Source organism: Pyrus communis, chromosome 15 (genome assembly GCF_041283825.1).
Source record: "Pyrus communis isolate YQ-2024b chromosome 15, ASM4128382v1, whole genome shotgun sequence".
In the NCBI taxonomy this organism is placed as follows: Eukaryota; Viridiplantae; Streptophyta; class Magnoliopsida; order Rosales; family Rosaceae; genus Pyrus; species Pyrus communis.
In genome coordinates this window covers 21,601,010-21,621,407 of record NC_142579.1, presented here as the reverse complement: position 1 = coordinate 21,621,407, position 20,398 = coordinate 21,601,010, and the positions used below count along the sequence as shown (strand labels likewise).

Below are 20,398 nucleotides of genomic sequence, written 5' to 3'. Positions count from 1 at the left end.
TCTACAGTATTCTTGATTAGTTGTATTATTTATGTGTACTATTTACGCTCGTTCTTTCTTCATAACTTAATTACATGTTAATATTGATAGGAGCATATTTATGCTACTTAGTTATGATGTTTCCTTGCATTTAGTTAGCTAATTACTACTTATTATAGTGTTTTAAGCTATTTTCGTGTGTTTGTAGATCCTAATGGCAAAGTTGACAAGAAAGTGCATTTTGGAGCAGTTTTGGGCATCAATTGGATAGCTTGTGGGTGGAGCAAGATGGATGGACGAATTTGAAGACCAAAGGTGTCTAGGAATGTGCTAAAGAGCAAGAGAAGCAAAATTGGAAGTTTTGAAGATAAAGAATCAGCTACAAAGAAGGAACCTTATCCTATCTTATCCAAAACATTATCCAAACAACCTTATCCTATCTTATCCTAACCTAATCTTGTTCTACCTTATTTCTAGCTGCAAGGGGACCTAAATACCTGATTTCTAGAAGACCCTATCTGTTCCTAAAAGGGTGCCGCACCCTTCCCCTTTATCTCTTCTAGAAGTACCAAAATTTGCCACAAAATACAAAGTTTCTAGAAGCCCTAATTTCTAGCAAATTTCCCTAACCTTCTTTCCTCTTGGATTTTGAATTGAATTGGCCTTATTCCTTGTGGATTTGGATTGTACAAAGCCTTTTAAAAAATTAATTAGGTTTTGACCCTTTTCTTGAGGCCTAAGCCTTGTGCCGCACCCTAGTCCTTCTCCCACCTGATTTCTACCAAACCCTAGACGTAATTCTGATTTCCCTAGGGTTTTGCTATGCATCATACATATATATACATTTATGTCGCACCAAATAGGGGAGAACTTAGAGAGAAAATCAGAAAATTCAATTTGTGCTACAGCAAGGAGAAAGAAGGAATGGAGAAACATTTGTGCCGTGCATATGCCCAAGCTTTTGGGAGTGTTGGAGCGTCTTTGGGATGTCTTCTATCCTTGTCTTAGTTTTACAATTATGTTGATTTCGTTGTTAATTTTTGCAATGATGAGGAACTAGTTTCTTTATAGTTGGAGGTGAATTCGAAGCCATGATTATATGTTTTATATGAATTGATTACATCCAGTAATTGTTTCTTGATTCTTGAATGTGATTTGCTTATCTGAGTTATCAAAACTTGTTTATGTATGTTGGTTGAGGGTCGACACTTAATTTGCATGCATGAATTTGATGCTAGAGTATAAGGGAGTTTCACATAATCGTTATGAACTTATATTCACAAGTAGTGGAAATCACTAGTCATGATTGTGTTAAGTAAATCCTTGGTATGAGTATCATGCTTTTCATAGTTACAAATGCCTCGTCAATGCTTATGGTTTTCAAACAACTTAATGATCTTTGATATGTCTTTCTATCATGCTTTTCATAGTTAGGGAACTTGATAAAGATAATTTGGTTGTGATGTGTATCTCGTCCAATTCAATGAGTTAAGGAAAATCTGAAAGTTAATTTGTGCTTTTCACGGTTAATTTGGGGCATTGTCATTCATAGTCTAAAGGAATAATAATTGGAAATTGGTATGTATGCATATGTCATGTGTGGAGATGAACCCTCTAACCAGCCTTTCAACCTTTTTCAATTCACCAAATTCATTTTTATAAAGTGTTTTATGCAAAGTTTCTGTTTTAAGTTTTAAATTCGTCAAAAACAATCCCCCATTCATTAAGTCTTGTTCGTTGAGTCAAAATATGTTTTCTTTTAGTCTTTTGAGTCAGGTTAAGTCTTATTTTCGTCAAAATCACTTGTTAGGTCTAGAATTGAGTCTTTTTTATTGTTTGTTGTTGTTTTGAGTGTTTTAAGTCAGTTTTGAGTCTATAGAGTCTAATTTAGTGTTTTTAAGTCTTATTTGTGTTGATTAGCATCCCTAGTTAATCCCCGGTCTAGAACGATCCCTACTTATATATATACTACAATTGTCAACAATAGGGTTTAATTTGTGTGTCAAGTTAATTTTCACATCAAATTTTGGTGTCGTTGTTGGGGATTAACAGACTTGCTAATCCTTTTTGTTTATGTTGTGTCAAAGTGAGTCTTAAGGTCAAGTATGTCGTGTGTTTCTTTGTGTTTGTTTGTGTTTGCCGTGCTCTTTAAGAGTGGTTGCTGATTTGTTTTGATTCTTTGTTTTAGGTACTAGTTTATGACTCGCAGTTCTCAACCTATTCGTGCAAATATCTTTGTCTGACAACGATTTTGAACGAACTTTGAGAAGAAAGAGGAAGAATCCAGAACCTAGTCCATCTAGTTCTGAGGCCGAATCTGAAGAAGAAGAAGTGGAAGAAGAAGAACAAGCCATGGCTGTGGACAATTGAACAATCAAAGAACTTTCAGCCTCGGGATTAGACAATGCTGTGCCTTTATGCATTCAATACCCTAGGGCAGCTCAAGGCAAGACCGATAAGTTCGAATTGAAGTTTAGCTTGTTGCATCACATTCCCAAATACCATGGGTTGTCCATGGAAGATCCAAACAAGCATCGTAAGGAGTTTGAAGTGGTATGTTCAAGCATGACACCCATCAATGTCGATGGGAACATTTTGAAGATGAAGGCCTTTCCATTCTCTATTTTGGAAAATGCTAAAGATTGGCTATACGAATTGGCACCCAGAACTGTCACTTCTTGGGAAAGCATGAAGCGAGCATTCTTAGAGAAGTTTTTCCCAACTTCGAGAGTCATTCTCTTGAGGAAGAGAATTAGTGGCATTCGACAAAACCAAGGAGAGTCTTTTCCAGCGTATTATGAGCGTTTCAAGACTCTAGTTGCATCATGCCCTTAACATCAAATGAAGGAAGAACTCTTAATTCAATATTTCTACGAGGGACTCCTTCCAATTGAGAGATAAATGCTAGATGCCTCGGCAGGGGGTGCTTTGGTTGACAAAACACTGGTGGCTGCCAAGGTCTTAATTGCAAATCGAGCCTTGAATGCACAACAATATGAGAGAGTTGGACAAAGAGACCCTCCACGGCAACAACAAGTGAATGAGGTAAGTGCAATTTTTGAAATTCAATCTCAATTGGCTAATCTCACTATTCTTGTGTCACATGTTGTCGATGGATCCAAAGTGCAAGGTGCAGCAATATGTGGAGGTGCTCTATGCAAGGGCATCTCAATGATCAATGTCCTCAATTTATAGAGAATTGAGGATGGGAAAGCGTTAATGCCATAGGTTTTCAAGGCCAAAATCAGCAAATGAATGATCCATACTCAAATACATACAATCTGGGATGGAGAGATCACTCAAATTTCAAGTGGGGGGGAGCCTCAACAACCTCAACAACAAGGAGGAATTCGACAGCCACCCCCTGGGATATGTCAAAGGCCATTTGCACAATCTCAACCTCAATCACAAACTGCCTAACAAAACTCAGGTTCGCTAATTGATAATGATCAAACTATTCAATTACTAACTTCTATATCGTAGGGATTACAAAATCAAAATAATAGAATACCGGACCAAGAAAAGGAGATGAGTGACATAAAGAAGCAAATAGGGTAGATTTTTGAGTTCCTTAGGCAATTTAGAGAACAAGGCAAACTTCCTAGTTCAACCATTGTGAATCCAAAGGGAGGTTTTGAAACTGCAAAGGCTATCACCTTGAGAAGTTGCAAGGAAGTTGGAACAACCCCAAACCAACCCAAGCAAGTCAAAAAGAGGATGAAAAGTTGTTGCTCGAAGAAGAAGAAGTAGAGAAAGCCACGGCAAGGGTAGAACAACCTTTGCCGCAACCCCCTAATGTACCTAAGCCGTCCCAAACCACCAAGGTAAGTCCAAATTTGAATTTTTCTAGTTCTATTCCACTAAATGTGCCCTTTCCTAGCAGGTTTATGCAATCTAAGAAAATTGAGGATGAAAAAGACATTCTGGAGACGTTTAGGAAGGTGCACGTCAATATCCCGCTCCTTGATGCTATAAAGCAAATCCCGAAGTACGCTAAGTTTTTGAAGAAGCTTTGTACAACAAGAAAATGGATTCGGGAGAAAGAGGTGGTACATGTAAGTGAGAATGTCTCTGCAATGTTGCAAAGAAGGTGCCACCTAAATGCAAAGATCCAGGTAGTTTCACTATCCCTTGTGTAATTGGTAATACAAGGTTTGAACATGCTATGCTAGATTTAGGTGCATCAATTAATGTCATGCCATATTTTGTTTATGCATCTATGAATCTAGGAAAGCTTAAAAATGATGGTGTTATTATTCAATTAGCCGATCGAGCTAATGCATACTCGAGAGGAGTTTTGGAAGATGTTTTGGTGCAGGTAGACCACTTGATTTTGCTTGCAGATTTCTATGTGCTTGACATGGAGGATTCAGCCCACTCTCCACCATAGCCAATCTAACTTGGACGACCTTTCATGAAAATAGCCCACACCAAGATTGACGTGGCCAAATGAGCCTTAACTAGGGAGTTTGGTGGCGATATGATTACCTTTAAAGTTTCTGAATCAATTGAGAATCCTAATGATGTTTGTTCTTGTTTTTCCATTGGTGTAATTAAAAATATAGGGTAAGAACGTTCAACACCACTCAAGAATGATGCATTTAGAACCACCATCGAAGAAAGAATTGGAGTCACTGCCCTAAAAAACCCAATATGGCCGAAAAGCAGCCATAATGAAATTGTTGTCATTGCTGCCACTTTTGAGCCTCCATCGCAATATGATTGTAAGTCTCCAATCCCAATTCCCATTTCAACTAATAGGTTGTTACCTTCTTTGGTGTAGGTATCCAATCGATTTCAAGGTGGTGGGAGCATTTACATGGACTTTAGGCACCAGAACACCACAATCAGGGAAGATCACTATCCCCTCCCATTCATTGAGCCATACTATGAGCACTTTGATGAACATGTAGTGGAGGATATACCCCTCTATGTCGTGGGCTCCAATAAAGCTTAAAAGGAGGTATCATTCGGCTGAAAGACGTTAAAGCAAGCGCTTCTTGGGAGGCAACCCATGCATGCAAATAAAGAAGACCTAGGAATCTCCAACACTCCACAACCAGATTTACGTTCCTAAACCCTACTCTTTATTGCTTTTACTTTGCCATGATTGTCATGTTTGTTAGTTGTGTTATTTGTTTGTTTGTTTGTGAGTCTATGCTTAAAACATTGAGGACAATGTTTGGTTTAAGTGTGGGGAGGGGGGGTAAACAAGCTGTTTTTGCATGATTTTATCACCTATCACTTCTAATGTTGTTATTCACTGTTTTAAGTGTTTTTAGTGTGTTTTGAAGTGTTTTTATGTGTCTTAAACAGAAAATCCGAAAATTTGAAGGAAAAAAATCGAGAAAGAGTGTTTGAAAAACCCAAAAAGAGTCATTTTTTTATGTTTGTTTGTGTCTTAGGGTACATTCCAACACAATGATGAGGATTTGGTTTTTAATTGCATGATTGTTAAAGAAAGTTACCAACATGGATGGAAGTTTGATTTGCTCTTTGGTTTATGCTAGTTGTAGTTGACATTTACGAATTCACATGTAATCACAAAAAGGAAAAAAATCAGTTTTTGTAACATGCTTGAAGGAAGAAACTCAAACTAACACTACAACCCTGAGAGACTTGAGCCTGAACTTTATTTGGAGAGTTATTAATCTTGATGTTTTTGTTTTCTAAAGTCGTTGCATGATCTCATTATTCTTTGCTTGGTTGCTACTTAGAATGTGTTTCATCACTATAGTTCCAAATACTAGAACTCATGCCCATTTCATTCAAAGCATGATATTGATTGCATAACATACAATAAGATGAAGTTGTTTAGTTAAACCAGAGCCAAAAAGCCTTACCCTATGCATATGTATTGTAGGTTTAACCCCTCTGAGCCTTAGTTAGCCTATTTTCTTTGTTAACCACATTATCCTTACCTAGCCTAGAATAGGACTATCCATACCCTTGTTCTTAAAGTATAGTGAAGCATGACTTAGAGGCAATTCATTTTGTTCTACAAATTTGCAGAAAAACAAGTGTGGGGGAAAGGGTTTTTCATTTTAAAATCTATGAAGTTGTGTTTAGTGTGTCGAAAGAAAGAAAATGGCACGAAAAAAGAAAGAAAAAAAAATGTGAAAAAGAAGAAAATGTTGAAGAAAAGAAAGAAAAAGAGTTGAAAATAAGTGAGAATGAACTCACAAGTGTTGGTTGTTGAAGTAAGGGTCCCAAAGTTTGAATATGGCCCTAAGTGTTGTGTGAAGTTTCCCTTGGTGTTCAAAGTTGATTTCTGCATTCAAAAGTGAATTCTAAGTGTTTATTTCATTACTTTGCTTACTATTGCTTTAAGAACTTTTGTTTATCCTTACCTTTCTTTGTTAGCCAATACCTTAGCCCGTTACAACTCTTAGACTTCGATCTTGATTGTTATGTGTTTCAATATGTGGAGTTTAAAATTGGTACGAGCATATGGTATCCCTGGTTCTCGTGTCTAACTATGGCATTCCATTCATGAGATCATATACATATTAATAACTCCAGAAATTGCCTTCTTTGATTATAACTTATGTGAGTGCTAGTCTACATATTTACATCAATCTTCTCACATATACCTCGTACAGGGAGTGTAGTCAGAGAATCTGTGTGAAAATATAGAGTATATCCGGTGAGGAATTGAGGAAATTCTCTAAGGCATGTTACTACATTCAAAATCATGTTTTAATTGATTAAATGCGAGCTAGTGAGTGGTGACTGTGGTTAAGTATATGCTTGAGGGTAGGGATAACGAAAATCTATGTGAGTAGTGATTTTTAATATGTCGTGTTACATTGGAAATCCCTGAGGCAATTGTTGGAAGGTTTAGGTTTGTTTTGTTTTGCTCGAGGACTAGCAAAAGCTAAGTGTGGGGGAATTTGATATGAGCATATTTATGCTACTTAGTTATGTTGTTTCCTTGCATTTAGTTAGCTAATTACTACTTATTATAGTGTTTTAAGCTATTTTCGTGTGTTTGTAGTTCCTAATGGCAAAGTTGACAAGAAAGTGCATTTTGGAGCCATTTGGAGCAGTTTTGGGCATCAATTGGATAACTTGTGAGTGGAGCAAGATGGATGGACGAATTTGAAGACCAAAGGTGTCTAGGAATGTGCTAAAGAGTGGGAGAAGCAAAATTGGAAGTTTTGAAGATAAGGAATCAGCTACAAAGGAGGAACCTTATCCTATCTTATCCAAAACATTATCCAAACAACCTTATCCTATCTTATCCTAACCTAATCTTGTTTTACCTTATTTCTAGCTGCAAGGGGACCTAAATACCTGATTTCTAGAAGACCCTATCTGTTCCTAAAAAGTTGCCGCACCGTTCCCCTTTATCTCTTCTAGAAGTACCAAAATCTGCCACAAAATACAAAGTTTCTAGAAGCTACTAGTTATGATTGTGTTAAGTAAATCCTTGGTATGAGTATCATGCTTTTCATAGTTATGAATGCCTCGTCAATGCTTATGGTTTTCAAAGAACTTAATGACCATTGATATGTCTTTCTATCATGCTTTTCATAGTTAGGGAACTTGATAAGGATAATTTGGTTGTGATGCGTATCCCGTCCAATTCAATGAGTTAAGGAAAATCTTGAAAGTTAATTTGTGCTTTTCACAGTTAATTTGGGGCATTGTCATTCATAGTCTAAAAGAATAATAACTGGAAATTGGATTGTATGCATATGTCATGTGTGGAGATGAACCCTCTAACCAACCTTTCACCCTTTTTCAATTCACCAAATTCGTTTTTATAAAGTGTTTTATGCAAAGTTTCTGTTTTAAGTTTTAAATTTGTCAAAAACAATCCCCCTTTCATTAAGTTAGTTGAGTCAAAATTTGTTTTCTTTTAGTCTTTTGAGTCAAATTAAGTCTTATTTTCGTCAAAATCACTTGTTAGGTCTAGAATTGAGTTTTTTTATTGTTTGTTGTTGTTTTGAGTGTTTTAAGTTAGTTTTGAGTCTATAGAGTCTAATTTAGTGTTTTTCAGTCTTATTTGTGTTGATTAGCATCCCTAGTTAATCACTGGTCTAGAACGATCCCTACTTACATATACTACAATTGTCAACAATAGGGTAATTTGTGTGTCAAGTTAATTTTCACATCAAATATGGCTTTATCACCCTCGGGTGTCGACCAGCACGTGCCTACCTTGATGTTTGGAGGATATTGGGGTCGGACGTGTCAATTGTTCTCCTTGCTCATTAATGAAATTTTACTACTCAACTTTAAGCATATTGCCAGAGCCTAGAATTCTATCAAGTTTACTGGCTTAATCTTTAAAGGGTCCTTGTTAGCAACCTTTCATCTAATGGTGATTTTCGGATGTATTGGATAGGAAGCAACGCTTTCAATTTCCGTTCCAAAAGTTCAGAATTGTATCGGATCAATGTTGGAGTTATGCCCTAAAAACCAATTTTGTAATATTGGATATTCAAGGGCGGAGCCAAGTACAAGGCTACCTTGGGCTATAGCCTAGGTATCTCTTGTGGGTACAAATCAATTATTTCCTATATTCATTTATTTTTATATTCATCTCACTATTAGCCCATGTTTTTTATGTATTTATTTACTTCATTAACCAATACTATTTATTTCCTAACAAAATCTATTTTACACTTCATATACTATCCATTTATGGTTAATCATGACAATAATTACTTACTCTAATAGTGCTTTTAATTCTTTTCAAAAGCAACTCGTTGCATGTTTCAGTTTTTGAATGATTTTATGCATGACTTTTATCTGTTTAAAAAAGTTTTACAGTATGTTAACCTTTTTCTATTTGTTTATGTATATATTTGCCATATTAATGGTTGATGAACGTAGAATAATTGGATGACCTTTGCTTATAAGATTAACGCATAGTCATTTTTTTTAAAACCAACCTTTTTTATACTTCTTAGCTAGCCCACTGGCCATAAATTTTCTAGCTCCGCCCTTGTGGATATTATGTAACAACTTCATTTTAATTAATGAATAATAGGGTAAGATTAAATCATTCATGAGTTTAACTTTATATTACAGAGATAATATATTATGAATGAGTCCATAGGGTTTGGGTATGGAAGTAATGTTTTAAACGAGGTTAAGACAAGGATACTTGTATTTCGTAGTCACTTGGCCCTTAAACTAAGTTCCTAGCCATTCGGAAGTTAACTGGACATTGATTATCCGGAAAGGCTAGTGTATATCTAATTAAGGTTAGTATTGTCTCATGCTACGGTGGTGGGCACATTGTAGATATATAGGTATTTGCTTATTGAACAAGTTCACCTAACAATGACCGTCCAAGAAGCTAAAACGTATGGATGGATGCTCACCACATGTCAATTAATATTTGGTATACTTGTATACTAATCCTTTTTAATATATAAGTGTATGTTTAATATAAAAACAATCGATGCATTACAACACAACAACTCATCTACCTTGACAATTTTACCATGGACTTTATGAGCTCATTATAAAAAGTACAAATTTACCACGGGCATAATAAGTGTTGGAAATGTGCCCTAAAGCCAATCATATGATGATACTTTATGGACATTTCACATGTTAAATTAATCTAGTTTAATATAAAGGGCAACGATTATTGTTTAAAGCTGTCTTATATAAATGTTATATGCTTAAACGATAAGTCCAAGGAATATGTAATTGGGAGAATGTGATCTAAACAAGTTAGATTCATGAGACCATTCTCTTTCGTATACATATCCTAAACGTTCCTGATCATAGGATTGCCAATTGGGCATTGACAGTCCGTTAAGATCAGTACGTGCTATGTCTTCTCTTAAAGAGAGTGACTGGTCTCAAGTCATTGGTGTAACTGACACCAAGACAAGCATGTAGGTGCTCAATAGAGAATGAGTCCACTGAATGCGATCAACGAAGAGTTCTCATACTTATGTCACATGAGAACTCATGGTTGGGATAATGCAAAGTAGTCATTTGACCTGAGGCATCATAGTTGTCTTGTGGTTAGGTCCTTGATCTTTGACTATGTCAAAGTCACTATGTCAAAGGGTATCCACGACATAGTTGGGGTTAAGCCGCTTAACCATGGAGGCAAGTGAATGCGCAACAAGGGATCTCTAACCTTCAAACCATTTGAGGGAGAATACTCTATGATATGATTAAGAATCTCTAGCCATAGTATGAATGAGATTTAGGAAGTCGTTCCAAATCACATTCAAGGTAATCATATAAGTAAAAGAATCATAATGGATAGTAGACATGAATAAACTATCAAACCAAACAATGTGGTCAAGAGTATTGTATTAGAGAAAGATCGTATTGCATTGTAATCCCAAATTGAATAGGTTCTCCACCTCTTCTAATTAGCTTGGGTAGCCACGACATACTGCTAGGTGTCACTCATGGTTTATGGAAGCCCTAAAGGTGTATAATCGCCAAAGGGAGAATTGAAAGTAAGTTTCAATTCACAATCGATTTGAAGAGTTCTAATCACCCACTGCCTCGCTAAAAGGAACCTAATGGATCGCACACCATGTAAGGTAGTGATTGAAGGATTTAACGGAGATGAGTAAGGATAATTAAATGGTTTAATTATTTATGGCTAGGATTAATTAATATGTTAATTAATCAAACGAATAAATTCGTTATAGACCTCGGGTTAGTTTTGGGCCGCAAGGCCCAATAGGATTTGAATGTCAAGCCCATTAACATAAAATGTATGACAACTTATTGACTAAAGACCCAAAAGGGCCCAAACAGCCCATAGCCTAAAGGAGGCCGGCCATATAGAGAAGGAAAGGGTTTGTGGTTCTTTTAGTCACTTGATTGAATGGACTATATAAAGGACTTTATAACCTTTTCATCATTAGGGTTTTCTAAGGGAAGAAAGGAGAACAACTCTATCTTTTTCTCTCTAGAATAGCCAGCCACCACGGGAAAATTTACTAGCATCTACTTTTTCCATGGTCACTCATCTTCTTCCTTAACCATCCTTGGTGTCAAAACTTAGAGGTCTCCAACTTTGGTGACTTTTGGAGAACCCAATTCTTCCATCCATATCCAAGAAGACATGGAGCCAAGAAGCAAAGTTCCTCCATCCAAATCCATGGAGCCAAAGAGCAAGGTGACAAAGGAAGAAGGCCCTCACATGGGTGATTAACCTTTGCTAAGAAAAGAGGTGCTTCAAAGGTATAAAGTTTCTCAACTCACTTTGTTTTGAGTTGAGTCTTGGTTCACCACAACTATTAGGCCTTGAATTTCATGGGTAAAGTTTTGTTTTTGAGTGCATACAAGCATGATTCTACCTTTTAATTGTTAATAGCATGCATAGATGTTACTCAAGTGAACTAGTTTTCACAAATATTTCCTTCAATAAGCACGTAGTAATAACAATTTTTTATCACAGACAAATCTTAGCTTGTTGTAAAATAGGAATGAATGACCACGCGCAAAATTGCATATTAGAAATATGCTAAAACCACCACAGACAATGCTTGTGGTTAATATTGTTAACAACCACATCGTCTTTTTGTTATCTGTCACAGACATAATATGTGGTGGAATCACACACACTTAACGAAAAAATTTAGAGGAGGCAGGACAAGAATTTTGCAAAATTTCACAACACTCCCGCACACTTCTCAAAATATAAAGGAATTTCAAATTTCATTTATTGATTTATCTCATCCCATCAGTTAGTAACTGCAAAACTCCCCTTCCCCAAATCGTGAGAAATTAAATCGATCTCTGTCACTATCCTCTTTCTCTCTCTCTTAACATTTCACCCACGACAACCATTTTTCAGTTTTCTCCTTTCTTCCTCATCCACTTTGAGTCCTCCGGTATCTCCGCTGCTCTTTCTCCTTTGTTTGGCTGCCGATAAAATCTCAATTCACCACTATTCCATTTCCCAGGTAACCAAATAGAGAACCCGTTTTGTAAAGCTCCAACTTTCTCCTTCAATTGGATTAAAATTTGTTAATTTTTTATCAAATTCGTTGACTTGCAACTTTGTGGTTTAGTTTGTGAAGGGAATTTATGGAAATTGACATTGATGAGCTTCTGGGTCGCAATCGGCCAGTGAGCATTCCGACGAAGAGGGCGATTTACGTGTAGGGATATTGCAAGTCTGAGCAGACGGGTCGGTTTGGGAAGGAGCAACAGTTGAGGATCCCAAAGCAGCATTTTAGAGCTTTTTTGGGTGCACATCGGGGGCTAATTGGCGATGGCTGGACATTGTTTACGACCGCGAGCACACCACCTCTGTTGCCTCAGATGCACTTAGGGTAATTAAGCTTCATCTTTTTTTTTTTTATTGTTTTAATGTTTATAAATTTCAATTCTTCTATTTTTTTTAATTTAATCAGGTAATTATATATTGTGTTTGGTTTATGTGCATTAGATAACCTGAATGTGTAAACAATTGATCAGGAGCTAGTGACTTCGGTCAATTAGGAGATGGAACGGAGCAATGAAGAAATGCTAGCTTTAGAGGTGGGAGTAGATAGGAAGAAAATCTTAGGAATTTGATGATTGTAATTTAAGTTCTTGGCTACATTTGATCCATTCTCTGTAATGCAATGCTAAATTTGCACTACGTAATCTTGTTGAGGTTAGTTCTGTATAAATGTTCAAGTTTTTATTGATTAATTTTTTGGCGTCATGCGTGGACTGTTAGAGATTCATCTATTTAAGTTTTTACTTGTTAATTTTGCTTCAAGTTTTCTTTTTCTATTCACTATTTTCATCCATATGCTTATGTCTATGCCGATGGATAGAGAAAGGGACCAATTTCTGAAGCTCAAGCATTAGAGGCAGTATTTCACTCTCAGGTCCTTTGTTCGGAGGTGTTCAAAGAAATGTGTGGTCTTCAAGTAACAATATCTTTGTTATTAGAGGCCTATTTGGCACTTAGTATAACTCATTGGTTTTGTTGTTAGTTTTAATGTACCGCTTGTAATATTTGAATCTTTGATATGTTATGTATTTATTATAGGGAGTTTTAACGAAAAGCTCACGGTACTATTCACTTTAATGAAAAACCATATTTTTACACTAAAAAGTCAATCCTGGTACTATTCACTTTAACTTTTATTTTGTCCTTATCGTTAAAACTCAAAGTTTTCAAGCTTTTTTTTTATTAGTTTTCCTTTTATTATATTGTAGTAAATATACAATTTTGTTAGTTATTTTTTATATCAATATTTAAATATATACACATATATTTCTTAAATAGTTTTTTTTTTTTTTTTTTTTTTTTTTAGTTGTGGAAAATTTTTTATAACGTGCATTGGCACATGGTTAACTAGTGATTCGCAACGGTCATAGTACGTGGTGTTAAATTCCAATATATCACAAGCACAATCCGTGATTACATTGTATTTGACAACGGGTATTGCCTGTGTAAAAATGGTTGTTTTTTTTATCACATCCAGAATCCTAACGGGGCATCCATCGTGGTAGATGAACTGTTTTCTTCTAGTAATGGCGAATTCGATACCAAATTAAGCTGCCAATTGTGTGGCTTAGCCAAACTCCCCATCTCTTTAGTGTAAAAATATCGATGTACTAAAAATATATATATAAAAACAATGAACCAAAGGTATCCAAAACCGAACAATAAAATAAAAAAGTTGATTACAAACTAAATAATTTGAGTAAATAACTATAAAAATGGGTATATTCAGAAAACATTTTTTTTTTTTTTTTTTTATCGGAATACGTTTGGAACATTTAGAAAAATTTGGGTCGGAAGTTCAGAAGTATTGGAATACCTAATAATATGTTTGGATGAGGAAATTTAAGATTTGCAAGAAATTCCAAAATGATGGAAATTTATTTTATAGAATTTGTAAATTTTCTTATTTGACTAACCTGGCTAAAAGAATTTTTAATATGTATCTAGAGTCATCAATACATATGCAAGAGATAATAGTTAGAAAATGTACTTTTTGGAGGTGATGACGGTGGTGGCGGTGGTGGCATCGATGTACGGTGATGATGGTGGGTTGTTGTGGTGGCAACAGTAATGATCATAAATGGGGTGATGACAAAGGTAATGATAGTGGGTGGACGTGACATCAATGACAGTAATAATGGTGTTTGGAGGTGACAGCAATGGTGATGGTAAGTGTAAAGGTACATTCGGCTAATTTGACAAAAAACCATAGTAATGTTTTCTTTTATAAAAAATTATTATTGAATTGCACCACTTGAATCACTTTACATAAATCTAATTTTGGTATGCATCAGTTTATATTATAAACCGACATTTGAGATCACAAGATTCTTAACTGTTGGACTCTTGGTCGCTCATTTAAAACTCTATCCATCAAATCTAATGAAATGACATACATCGGGACATTGTAAAATTTCGCTATTAGATTCACCTTCAATACTAATTTATTAGGTCGTGTGTAGCTCGTAAGCAAATATGTCAAATGGCTTGATGCATTTGTTGTTGAGTATTTCAAAAATATATTCATATATTTGTTGGCTGAAAAGTTAGGTATTTGCCCAACTGTTGCTCCTCTTCGAGTGAAGCATTGCAACATGACATATTAATATATATATATATATATATGTTATATATGTATATATATGAATATAATATATATAATATATATTGGTGCTGCATTGTGCAGAACGTGTGTACGAAAATGATGGTACCAAAAGGTTGGATTTAATTCAACCTTGTATCTTTTGGTTGAACTACAACTTTTGGTTAAAAAACATGACGATACTTACTTAAATTGTATGAGTAAAATTAAAATATATAAATAATCAATATTTATTTTCTGAAAATTCTAAATAGAAAACATGTCTTTTGGGTCAACACTATTAAAAAGGGTTGTATATCTTCAACTAAAATGAAAGGACTCGATGAACGGGTGCTTTAATGCCTATAACTACCATTGTGGCATAATGTTTTACACACAATTTGCAGAAATTTGTTTCTACATTCCTTGCTCTCTTTTCTCTCTATCACATTCATACAATTTCATTCTAGTTATTTCTAAGGGAATACAATTGGGTTTTGCTACTTGAATATTTCATACTTTGTTGTATCCTAGAAGTGACTTGCCAAGAACCCTTTAGCAAACTCATTTGAGTGGGGGCAAATAACACTTTAAGGAAACGATTCAAGTCGTACCTCAAAGTCATCATTCGGATTATTCTCTATATTTCTATATTTACTCTAACATTTGTGGGAAATTCTAGTATGAGACTGTGGCTAGGATTTTGGACCGAAAACTGTAGTAATGAAGAATCAAAGCTCTACAGCATCTGGCCTCAGCCACAGTTAGCATGTAGCAGTATATGTTGTACACGTAAATGCCAATGCATATCTTTGAAGCAAGTTTTTAATACTTTGCTTAATATACACACTTTCTTTAGAAATTGCAGCGACCTATTAAATCTCTTTCAAAATTGATTTAATTAGCTTGTAAGATCAGGATTACGATTGCTTTAGTTTTTAGAGTTGATGTCACGTCTTTGAGCTTGCGGATACGTAATAATTTGTGAACATAGATACCTTCTTGTTGAAGCCAAAATGTTTCTAAATCTTCTGAAGCATGTTTACAGCTTCTTGGCATGAAACTCTTAGTATTTCCATATTGTCATCCTCAAGATCCCTTAAGGATAATAAGCCTATAAATAATATTTTTTTAACTACACCTTTATTAAGTAATAACCTCCTTAAAATTATAAAATGTTTTTGGTCCTAAATTTGTAACTTTTAGAGTGGTTTTACGGTATAAAGAATATTTGAAATGAAAACAATGACTTTTTAGATTTTGATTTAGAGTTTTTATTTGGTTGGCTTTTTTTATTAGCACCTCACAAAATTTTGAATGCATCCTACATTAAAATTTAATATTAAATGGCTAATTTACCCCACTTTGCAATGACAATTTTGACCTTATTATGTTTAAAAAAAAAAAAAAAAATTCTAAATACACCCCAAATCACTTTTAGCGTATTATTTATCTTCTCAACTATCAAAACCCTCCCACCCTCCATTGTTGAACAAAACCCTAAGCAATGAAACTACAAGCATGTTGATTAAGAAAAATTGCTTTTGACGAATGGAACACGAAATCAATGTTTCAGAAGCTTCACATGAGGTAAGACTTCATGTTTTTCATTGTTTTAGTGATTTCAACGACATCTATAATTATTTAATCTTGCATTTGCTGCGTTATTTAAACTTCTATATTCATATTCATCTTTTAGGGATCACAAGGATCCCTGAGGTTGTTCATCAGTTTCTTTGCTGCTAGGGTTTTGTTGATTTTTGGTTTTTGTTTTTCTCTGAGAAACTCTATAATCTGGTTACTGGCATGAAATTAGTAATAGACTGAACACGAGATCTCCTAATAGACTATTTAAACTAAGGTTACTGCAGCCCTAGCATCCTAGATCTTTGGTACTATCTTAAAGCAAAAAAGAAACTGCTAGCAAAGACAGAGGGATGACATACGGGCATCATTAAAGTCGAGCATACTCTTACGACTCTCTCGACCCAGGCTTGACTTCTCCCCTTAAAGCAGAATTACAAATTTCATGACAACCTTGGATGAGAATGCTTCTGCGATCCGATTGAACACTTCAGGACTGTCCACAGCAAGTACGACACTGTAGTAGTGATGAAACTTAAGATTATTTTATGGATTCATCAAGGAAAAAAGAGAAGGAAACATGTGTTAAAAATGCTTAAGATTATTTGAAAGAACAAATTTTCTTAAAGCATGCGACAAAAAGAGCATATACTTATAGTAGATAAGGATTGTAAAAGAGTTTTGGATTTTGTTCAGGTGATATCCTTCATTGCTAGTTTTGGTGTGTTTGTTTGATTAATTCTTGATAATATTTTTGGTAATCCGATGAAACATAAGTGTGGTTACTTGTGTATTTTTGGGTGAAAGATACAAAAAGTGAGCATTGATATTTGATACACCAATAGTAGGGTTTTTAACACACAAGTGGTGGTTATTTAGTTTCTATGTGTACATTCAAATGCATGGGGGAATACGTGTTTAATTGAAGCTGTGCGATTGTTATACGAAATATTTATTCTGAAAGTAAACCATAAATGTAGATATTAGTCAGTATAATGCCAGAAATTAAGTTGTCACAAGGTTAACTCTTCCCAATTTATGTACTGTATGAAAGTTTTGTATGAGTAGCATTTGTGAAATACAATTATCCCATGGTTATGGTGTCAAGGGAACTATGAAATCTTGGGTGGGGAGGAAGGTGGGGCATGACCCTTATGGCCTCAACTATGTTTCATCAGTGGTGCGGGATAGTTGTCCATCTTTTCGGTTGTCATGAGGACCGAGCAAGAAAGAGAGACAGATCTCATGAAAGTTTATTGTCTTTCATGAAAATTGTGAGAAACTTAGAGTTTCTGTTCATTTTCACTTTCGTGTTTTTTTTGGTGTGATAGTTCTTTATTATGCATTCTTTATTGTGGATAATGAATAATTATGCTTTTGATGTTATAGTTATTGATTTATTTATTTTTATTGAGGATCGTTTGCAAGTAATAGTTTTTTTTTCTAATGTTAATTTCATATTCCTTTTTTTTTTTTCTTCCATTGGTTATTCATTTTCTTCTTTGCAGGTTACAAATCCAGCCATTGATCCTCTTAGAGAAGGTTTGGTTATGTCCCTTGAAATGAACATTGGAAAGCGACAAAATATTTTGGAGGTTGGACCTGAAAATGCATCGCAGGTTTGTTAGCATGTGCTACTCTGCCTATTGATATTGAGTTGTATGGTTCTTAACAAATAATTGAGGTGTATGATTCTTAGTAAATAAATGAGGATTTGATACTAATTTTTGGTGTATTTAAATAGGATAGCATACAAGGCAATACTTTTATAGGGGACACTAAGGTTGCAACAACGAGCATCGTTGATTACACAAACGCATTTAAAACCGACGAAGTAACTATTTTTAGTATATTGAATGTGCATATGTGAATTTCATGGAAACTCTTGCATTCTTTTATGTAGCATAGTGCATTAGGTTCATAATAGGGAATAGCATATGGGTTGGAACCTTAGCATGTCTACAAACATTTTGTTAGTGGCAAATGGCAATGATCTTGTATGTACATGTGTTCAAAAGCAAAAATGATTTGCTTGATTGGATTCACGCACAAGGAAAAGGAATAATTTGGTTATTTTCATTAAGAGGTCTGATGCGGGAGGGGTTGATCGAAGGAGGAAGAGAGCTCAAATAACATTTGCTTGTGAAAGACATGGCGAGTATCGATCCATATTGAGGAAGTCTGATATTAATGACCAAAATTCTAATGCAAATAATAAGAAGAAGAAAGAACCTAGGAATACTGGTACTAAAAAATGCGGATGTCCATTTATGTTGAAAGAGTAAACGTTGGAGAAGGAGATGAATGGAAATTGGAGGTTAAGTGTGGGGTGGATAACCATACTTATTCATAGTATCTTGATGGGCATTCTTTTGTCGGACGATTAACTAAAAAGCAAAATGAACTTTTAGTTGATATGTCTACAAGTTTAGTGAGACCCAAGTTATTTTGAACACCATCAAGAAAAAAGATCCACTTAATGTAACAACGATGATGACAATATACAATGCAAGACACTATCATCGGACAAAAGAAAAAGCAGGGAGATCAGAAATGCAGCAGTTGTTAGGTAAGTTGGTTGAGTACAACTATATTGAGCATCATCGAAGTACTGGTGTTGATAACGTTGTTAGTGACTTGTTTTGGACTCACCCAATTAATGTCAATATCTTACATTGCTTCCCACATGTACTTATCATGGATTACACGTACAAGACTAATAAGCATCGTTTTCCACTGGAGATTGTAAGGGTAACTTCAACTAATATTACATTTTCGGTTGCATTTGCTTTCATTGACCATGAGAAGGAAGACAATTACACATGGGCATTCACAAGATTAAAGACTCTAATGAATGATGATTGTATTCATGGTGTGATTGTCACTGATCGAGACTTAGCACTGATGAATGTCATTCGTAATGTTTTTCTTAGTACTCGACATTTATTTTGTAGATGGCATATAAATCAAGCAATTGGAACCAATTGCAAAAAACACTTCACATTAGAGGAGGTTTGGAATTTGTTTTTTAATGATTGGGAAACCTTGGTAAGTTCATTAACAAAAGAGGAGTACTTATATAATTGGCATGCCTTTGATGAACCCAAGTTCCACGACACTTACAGAACCAGTTAAAAAAAATTAAAACCAAAGGATGTCCACGTAAAGTTGACACTTCTACTCATCGTTTGTCATCGGCCTTTGAGATTGCAAAAGCTCTTTCAGGTCATGATATCCAGCCACAACCCTCTAAAAAGAAACAAAGGGGAAGACCACGCAAATTGAAGGTATGCACTTATCTTTATAGTTGTGATGTTTGATATACTAATTGTAACTTCACTGAGTAACCCTTGATTACTATACAGACTTATAACTCAAGTTTACGCAATCTGGCACCCCTACACATCAATATACGTGACAGTTCCCTGAGGCAATAAAGCAATACATTACTATTGTGATTGATGTCCTTGGAAATGGTAATTATGGATATAGAGTCATAGCTGAGGCAATGGGATTTGGTCAAGATTTATGGCCAAGGGTACATACTGACCTATTGGCGGAAGTACGTTGTTGCCCATTCCTATATCAGCAAGCTTTTGGTTGGAAAGAGAGGCGTGCTGAGATTGACCAAGCACTTGACTATTTTGACGATTCATATGCACCAGAACTCTACTGGATGAGCATACCAGATATAGGCCATCTTATAGCTTCATGTTATCGTGTAGTGGTGATTTTTTTATCTTGTTTGCAATGCCTCTCATTCCTACCTTTATATGTATTAGGAGATGATGAGGCCACTAATCTTCATGAGATTGCAAATGGTTTAGTCAATGACAATCACTTTATACATGTACTAATAGTTGACTTACTTTTTTTGCAACATTGAACGTTTTTTTTGAAAGTTAATTGACTTCTTTTTTTTTTGTACAGCTACATTTGGCACCAGGACATCCCATGCCACCGGTTGCACAAAATTGGCATACTCTTGCAGTAAATAACACTTGACATCCTTACGCCAACTACCAAGATCGTATGAAACAATTTAAGCTATTACCAAGTCTAAATAATGTAGCCACCACCGAAACGATATGTCTTGATTGTGACTGATTTATGTTTTACAAACTGAACTGAAATATATCGATTGCCAGGCGAGAGTACATTTGTAAAAACAAGGTTTATTTTTTAATGGTATCTAGCGGGCATGCAAAGCAACCTTGAAAAATATTTGAGCTAATTCCCCAAGCCATTCCTTACTTTATACAAGCTTACTTGGCCACCAAGCTTAGAGCCCCTCACATAAATCA

The 20,398-nt window shown here is 35.2% G+C and overlaps 1 long non-coding RNA gene and 1 pseudogene across 2 annotated transcripts; both read left to right on the top strand.

The window, feature by feature from the left end:
* Window positions 1-11,600: 11,600 nt before the first annotated feature.
* Window positions 11,601-12,634, top strand: LOC137724923 (uncharacterized). 2 transcript variants are annotated; one of them, XR_015957090.1, is made up of 3 exons: window positions 11,601-11,885; window positions 11,994-12,257; window positions 12,374-12,634. It is a non-coding gene; the product is annotated as an uncharacterized LOC137724923 (long non-coding RNA). The 2 variants fall into 2 exon arrangements; XR_011067470.2 differs by having other exon boundaries at window positions 11,605-11,885; window positions 12,403-12,634.
* Window positions 12,635-14,088: 1,454 nt separating this feature from the next.
* On the top strand, window positions 14,089-20,099 carry LOC148690686 (uncharacterized; annotated as a pseudogene).
* The last annotated feature ends 299 nt before the right edge of the window (window positions 20,100-20,398 follow it).